This window comes from Dasypus novemcinctus, chromosome 10 (genome assembly GCF_030445035.2).
Source record: "Dasypus novemcinctus isolate mDasNov1 chromosome 10, mDasNov1.1.hap2, whole genome shotgun sequence".
NCBI classification, from domain to species: domain Eukaryota; kingdom Metazoa; phylum Chordata; class Mammalia; order Cingulata; family Dasypodidae; genus Dasypus; species Dasypus novemcinctus.
In genome coordinates, this window is record NC_080682.1 from 95,476,393 (window position 1) to 95,484,655 (window position 8,263).

At 35.8% G+C, this 8,263-nt stretch overlaps 1 pseudogene; it reads left to right on the forward strand.

Annotated features, from left to right (window-relative positions):
• Positions 1-5,269, forward strand: part of LOC139439933 (olfactory receptor 51G2-like) — a 34,919-nt pseudogene extending 29,650 nt beyond the window's left edge.
• Positions 5,270-8,263: the final 2,994 nt, after the last annotated feature.

The following is an 8,263-nucleotide window of genomic DNA, read 5'->3' on the forward strand; positions in this document are numbered from 1 at the left end:
GTGGTGCCATTCCTGGGCAGGCTGAACTTTCTTTCGTGCTGGGCGGTTCTCCCTATAGGGCACAGTCCTTGCGTGTGGGACTCCCCTATGCGGGGACACCCTTGCATGGCACAGCACTCCTTGCACACATTAGTACTGAGGGTGGGCCAGCTCCACACAGGTCAAGGAGTTCCAGGGTTTGAACCGTGGACCTCCCATGTGGTAGACGGATGCCCTAACCACTGGGCCAAGTCTGCTTCACTCCATTTTATTAGTATCAACATCATTGTTCATTTCCCTGGTGACCACATATGTTAAGGATCTTTTTACATGCTTAATGGCTATTCTATGTCTTCTTTTGGGAAATCTGTATTCAAGTACTTAACCTATTGTTTAATTTAGTTATTTGTCTTTTTCTTGTTGAGTTATAGCAGTTCTTCACATATTCTGGCAATTAAGCCCTTACCAGATATATTGCTAGCTATTATTTTCTCCCATATTATAGGTTTTTTTTTAACTTCCTTGAAAATGTCATGGATGTACAAAAGTTTTTAATAACTTTTGATGAGGTCTACTTCATCATTTTCTCTTTTCATTCATGCATTTGGTGTCATATCTAAGAAATTACAACCATGTAGAAGATTATGAAGGTTCCCACATATGGAAGAGCTTAATGGTTTTAGTTTTTATATTTAGGTCCTTGATCCATTCATAGTTGATTTTTACATGCAGTGTGAGATATGGGTTGCACTTCATTCTTTTAAAAATGGATATAGTTTTCCCAGAAGAATTGTTGAAGAGGCTATCTATTCTTTCCCCCTTAAATATACTTGGCACCCTTGTCAAAAATCAGCTAGCCATGTATGAGTGATTTAATTTGTAAAATTTCAATTCTATTTCATTGATTTATATGTCTGTTTTAGGCCAGTACCACATAGTTTTGATTCCTCTGGGGTTGTAGTAAGTTTTGAAATTGGGAAGTATGGAACCTCCACTTTTTTTTTTTTTTTTCTTTTAAAGTATGTGCCTGCAAGTTACTCAACTCCCTCTGCATCTGAGACCAGGAACATGCATGGAGAATGCAGGTGGCTCCAATTTGAGCTCCAATTTGAGGAAGTGCCAGAATGGGCAGCAGAAAACTCTACTGCTTTTTTTTTTTTTTTTAAATTTTAAATGAAATAGACTTTATTATCTTTTTTAAAAAAGATACATAGATCACACAAAATGTTACATTAAAAAAATATAAGAAGTTCCCATATGCCCCATTCTCCACACTCTCCACTCCTCCCACATCAACAATTTCTTTTATTAGTGTGGTACATTCATTGCATTTGATGAATATATTTTGGAGCACTGCTACAGAGCATGGATTATAATTTGCATTATAGTTTATAGTCTCTCCCAGTCTATTCAGTGGGTTATGACAGAATATGTAATGTTCTGCATCTGTCCTTGCAATATCATTCAGGACAACTCGAAGTCCCAAAAATGCCCCCATGTCATACCTCTTTTCCTCTCTCATTGCCTTCAACAACTCCCATGGCCACTGTTTCCACATTGATGATATAATTTCCTCCATTGTTATAGTCACAATAATTCCATAGTAGAATAATAGCAAGTTTACTCTAATCCATAATTTATTCCTTCATCCTGAGGACCCTGGGATTGTGATGCCCACTCCATCTCTAAATCTCGAGGGAGCTTAGATCCCACATGGCTGATGGATAGGATTCTCTTGCTTGCAATTGTAGACTCTCTTAGTTCCTTGGTGTGGTGGTTGACCATCCTCAACTCCTTGTTCACTGACGTGGGTAAGTCCAATAAACTGGAGAGTAGTCCCGTATGGCAGCTGTGCCTGCTGAGGCTCAGGGCCCAGCTGGCATATGGACAGTCCAAGATTCAAGTCTCCTGGGCATACGCCAACCCCAGCACAAACCACAGGTTCATTGATAGTGACAGAAGAGGCATGCGTAGAAAAGCCACTTTTAAAGTAGTATTTCCTTGATTTGGCTCACTGCGTTATTGCCATTCTATAACTGTCTTCTAGAACTTTGAGAAAGATATTTCTGCTAGTTCTTGCTGTTGAGAAATTTTGTAGGAGGATGGAGCCCTGTAGCTATTCACTCTGCCATCCTGCTTGGCATAGTGGGGAACTTAGCTTTTGAGAATTCCAAAAACATATTACTGAATAAATGGATAATTCAAAGATGTAGATAATTTGTTTTTTAAAATTGACTGTAAAGTTAATTGAGAAGATGCCAGCACTTATTTAGATATGTCATGTGAAAATTCTATTTTTGTTGTTTTGATTTTCAACTGACCTGATGTAAAAAAGTACCCAATATTTGGACCATTATTGGAAAAAAATGATAAAGCAAAAATGGGTAATGATAATCCTCAGATCAAAAAAAGAAAAGGAACATCCCTGGGGATTACTATCCTCAGAAGATACCTGCATGAATAATAAAGATCAAACCAGGTCACAGGTATTCTGGACGGTGGACATGTAAGGGAAAAGTGTCACAGCAAGGCTTTAGCAACTACACTACCCTGAGATGTTATGAATTTTTATGATGCCCTTTAGTTCTTTCTTCACGTTTTCCTTTAGCTTATTGAACTTATTTAGAACGTTGACTTAACATCTTTTACTGGTAACTCCCATGTCTGGACTTCCTCTGAGATGGTTTATGTCTCTCTATTTCTTTTCTTTGGATAGGCCATGTATTCCTGTTTTTCTATGTGCCTTGTGAATTTTTGTTGAAATCAGACAATGGGTATTTTAATGTTGTAACTTTGAAAATCAGATCTTCTCCTTCTTCCTTAGGTTGGTTGTTTTGTTTTATTTTGTTTGTAGTTAAGGACTGTGGTAGTCTGATTGCTTCCTTAACTGTTTTTGCAAAGCATGGATTTCTTATTGTGTGTGGTTACTGCAATCTCTGCTCCTTTAGCTAGTATTCAGCTATTGTTTTGACAGAAATTTCCTTGAATGCCAGAAGAATTTTAAAGAGGCCTTTTTATTGATTCAGCATTTGCTTATTTGCTATAAATTTTTGCCTGTTTTCCAGCATTCTGAAAAAAGTGATTCTGAGAGTGTTTTGTTCTTTTACAATGTTTCTATGGGAGGACAAGATTTGGGGCTTCCTGCTTGTTCATCTTATTAATATCCCTCAATCCTTATATTTTGTTAAGTAAGATTCTGAACATTGTTTATAAGACTAGAGCTTTCAAAAACTATTTGAATGAGCTTTACATCATCAACCATAGTGTTTTGTATTTTTAATTGAATAGAATTTAGACCAAAGGAACATAATTATTTCAAGCTCATGAGCAATTTTTAAACTATTGTTTTCAGTTTGTACACTTATTTCTTTGCTGAAAAAAACAGCATATCAAAACATGCTGAGATCCATTAGTCTAATGTGTATAATTGTTGATCAAGGCAGAGAAAAATTGCTTAGAATACTGAACTACTGTGGGAGGCTGCTTTTGGCGCTAGTATCAGTCGCAGCCATCTCGTAAAATAACGCCTAACCCAGTTAAGTTTCTATTTCCCCACCCTCACTGAAGTAATTAAGTTTCTATCCTCACACCACTCAACGGGCTCTGATTGGGCACTCCCTAAAGAGTGTGAAAGTCTTTCCGCGGACGTTGCCAAACAACCATCTGCGCATGCGTGGGGCGTGAAAATCAAAAATCTAGTTACCCAATCATTTACCAACACATGCGCTGTCGTCAATATTTACCACCTCCTTCATCCCTGGCTATAAATACCCCTGATTGACCCTCAATAAACGAGACTTGATGAGAATCCTGTCTTGTCTCCATTCTTTGTGTCTCTTGTCCCTTTCATTCCCGCTCCCTCCCTCAGGTCTTGGTTCAACTGATCCGCAGGTCGGGTCATACTACTAGAATTACAATGCAAGGTAAGTATGTGTATTATGTTATTCAGGATTTTATTTTAAATGATTTATTTTAGATTTTGTATTTAAAAATAAAGTTATATCATTTTTATAACGTTGACAAGTTAAAAATCAAAGATTTCTCTTTCCTTTCAAATACTAAAATATATTAAGAATAAAATATCTGGAGACGTTCAAAAGATAAGGTATTATTTTCTAGTTGTAGGTGCAGATTGTATATATTAAGAAACAACATTTGATTTAATTTTGGAAACACAGTCTGGGTCAGTTTAAAAGCGCTCTTATTTCTAGTAATCATTTATTCCAAGGTGTATGCACTCAGACTGTAAAAATATAATATCAGATTTTTTCACTTATTCCCGCAACAATTCATTTCATTCTCGAAAATGCATGTGGCTTTGGCATTACATTTCCTGTCAATAGCACCAATTCCACATTCGCCACTTCTCTGGTGACAGGCATTACTGGACTGGAGGCTGAACACATCTGGATCTGCATACCCTTTTGTACCATGCTCTTCATTACGTTGCTGGGAAATGTAACCATCATATTATCTGGTGGGAGCAGTCCCTCAATGTGCCTATGTACCTCTTCCTGGCCATGCTAGCTGCCTCTGATTTTGATCTGTCCCTCTTCACCTTTCTCACAATGCTGAGGTTCTTCTGGTTTGATTCCTGAGAGCTGATTCACACTTTATGCTTCACCCAAATGTTCTTTATTCATACCTTCCAAGATTTTGTGTCTGCTGTCATACTGGCAATGGCCTATAGGTCACCATTTCCTGTCTCTGGCACTCTACCTCCATCCTCACCAATGGTATAATTGATAGGATAAATTTGGCTATTATTGTACGAACCTTGACTGTACAGGCACCCCTTTCCATCCTCTTGGGGAAGCTGTGCTTCTGTCACTCCAATGTACTTTCTTATTCTTATTGCCTACCTTCTGATATGATTAAACTCTCCTGTTCCAATACAAGGATTAATAGCATCTTTGAACAGTTTGTGGTGCTCTCTAACAAGGGACTTGATTTTATCCTTGTTGTTCTTTCTTATGTGCTGATTCTGAAAATTGTACTGAGCATTGCATCCCAATGCTGACTGCCTCAAGTCTTTCAACACCTGCATCTCCCACCTCTGTACTCTGGTCCTCTTCTTCACACCCATGATCTGCCTGTGTATGCTGCCTGTGTATGTTGGCCCGAGGCTTTCCTCACACTTCTGTGTGGTCATGGCCAACATGCACTTTTTCATTCCTCCTGTGATGAACCCAATTGTCTATGTGGTGAAAAACAAGCAGATATGAGAAAAAATTCTAAACTCTTTGTCAGGAGAGGGTATGGAGAATCCTATATCACATCTGTAACATAAATTTTGACAATAGATATAAAATTAAATCTTCACTAACCCAACACTTCCATCTTAATAGATATTTATACATCTACCTCTATGTCCATAAGGAGTAAAATAAGTAAAAGTTTTATTATGTTGTATTTTCACAACTTGTGCAAGCTAGGTTTTTTTTTTATTCCACTATTGCTATTAATTTATCATGCAAATTTCCTTTTTCCAATAACTATTTAGCTCAGAGTTTGGAACCTGTATTGCAAAACATGACGTGTGATTTTGTGTTTTTCTCTCTAGTTTTCCAGAAGGCAAATATTTAATTAGATTTTGTACTGTCCTCGCTGTACATCAGTATTTAGATTTGTTCTGTATATCCACTGCAATCACTTCATTGCCTTTCACAATTCTTCATGCTAAATAAGTTTGAGAATTTTTATAAAGCCACATAAATTTGATTAGTTATGACAGATACAAGGTAAAAGCATTCATAATTTAATTCGATGAAATAAGTTTGGTATAATTATTTCTGATGAGAACACTTAACAAAAGCAAGTTTTAAAATAAATAGCCTACTTCTTTGTGTGACTGAAACTAGAATTCAGATGATAGAAAAGTAATTTTCTAAAGTGCTAACAAAGCCAAACAACTATCTTATGACTGAATATTTTTTATCCAAGTAAGAATGGCATCCTTGATCTACTCTCTAGAAGGAGCCCTTACATTTTGCACTGTGGAAGTAAAATTACTTAACATCATGCAAATAAATGAAGATTATTGAATTATTTATACCACAGCTTAACATAATATAATTGCATGAAAGAAATGATGTAGAGACTAATCTATGTCATTTACTAAATTTTATGGTTAATGTGGCACCAAAAAAGCACAGGTGCCTTCAGCCAAATTTAGCACAATGATATGGTGCTGTATTTAAAATCTATCTATAATTCATGAATTGGTTTCCCATTAACCCTGGATTATGTTTACATTTCTATATCATAGACACACATCATACCTTTCCATGTTTTGATTTTCTTGTGAGCCACAGTTAATATCGTTGTCCACACTGTCATTTTATTATAACCATTGTGTTTTCTATTTATCAATGGACCCACTTGTAGGCTACTGAATAGACAAAATTTTCTTCAACACTTTCTTCTTCAAAACAATGCTGCATTCCCATGCATTGGAGCCATATATTATAACATACTATGTATACACCCTTTTAGGTGCAAAGAAAATAAAGCAGGTTTCCTGGATGACATTGTAATATATTTTGGGGACAAAAGGAAACCTTCAAATGAAACTCTTGGTAGGGTTTTTGTCTCCCCACTTAACTGTTATAATTGTCATGAACTTTTTAATCTTTGTTCTCATCATATCGATTATCATCATGATGCTCAGTATCACCACTATCAACATTGAAACTAATTTCATCTGATAAAATCATACCTAAATTATTTATTTTTAATATTGAGTGCCATAGAAATGTGTGGAAGAGCTGCCAAACTATAGTAAATAGTCTTGAAGTCCAAGATATTTTTGTGTTTGAAGTTTATTAAAAAAGTTTAGTTTCAAAATGAGAGCTTTCCAAAGAGACATCGAATGCATAGTGAAACAAAGATCTTACTGATACTCCAAATCCCACAAAGACTCAGTTTGAATGGTTTCATTTTTTATTAATATGTATCAAAATTGATTTGTTAAAAACAACAACAACAACAACAAAAAGTCAGAAAGAAGAGAAGATGCTATGCTTTTTCATCAAGGTTGGAGAAATGGAACCATCAGCTTAAGAATATAGATGACATCTAGATGTTGGAAAAGGCAAGGAAAAAGTATTTCTCTCCAGAAGGAATTCAAATCCCTGACACTTTGATTTTTGTTCCAGAAGATTCATTTTTAACATTTTGCTCCAGAACTTTAAGATAATAATTTTTTGTTTTAAGCCCTGAAATTTGTAGTGAAGTATTATGGCAGCAATAGGTAACAAATATACCTTCCTTATAAAAAATGAACTTACTATAGTACCTTGCCTGGAATTAATTTTTTCCAGTTACTCCTACTCCACTAGCTGCTTTGCCAGTGTTTCAAAAAAATTTAATGTGCTCTACCCTCATAAAATAAGCTCTTACTATGTGGTCATTGCTAGGAACTTAATCTATTTTTTACTTTCAGCTCAACTAGCTACTTGAAAAATATGTATTCATATTTTTCAACTCTTGTCAAGTTTATTTTTGAGCTTTTCATAGTGGACTTTAAAACATATGAAAAAACTTCATGGAAATAAATGTGTAGGTTAACAAATTATTGCAAAATGAGAATCCATGTAAATACTACCTGAGTAAAGAAATAGTAAATCATCAGCACCCAGAATTCCCCAGAACTCTTTCCTGAACTTAATCTCATCATTCCCACTATATTACTCACCTGATTTTTACATAGGTCATTTCCTTTATTTTCTTTATATTATCAATATTTAATTATACATTCTCAAACCATAGTTTAATTGCAATTAAATTGTGCTGCAATCTAACCTAATGCAATCAAAGTATGTTCAAACTATTCCATTGAAATTGTGTGGGCAAATGTCTCCAATGAACTCCAAATTATGAAATCCAATAGACTATATTTTATATAGTTATCACAAGACCTCCCATCAATATTTGACACTATTGACCACTCACTTATTCTTAACTCTCTGTACTTCCTTGGTCTCTCTTGCACCTCTCTTTCCGGTTATCCTTAGATATCACTGGCTAGTTCTATTCATTGCATTTGCTGGATCGAGTTCCTATGGCAAACTTCTAAAAATGGATGTTGCCCAGTTTTCACCTTTCCATGATAATGAGTCCCTAATGTGTAACCCAAACTCAACATCTCTCCTAAACTCCAGACAGGTTCCCATTTCACTCCTGGAAAACTTAATAAGTCCAAATTGGAACTTATCACCTCTGCCTCCTCATCTGCTGCTCACACCTGCTCTCAATTTCATGCTCTGCGTTTCTATGAATGGCA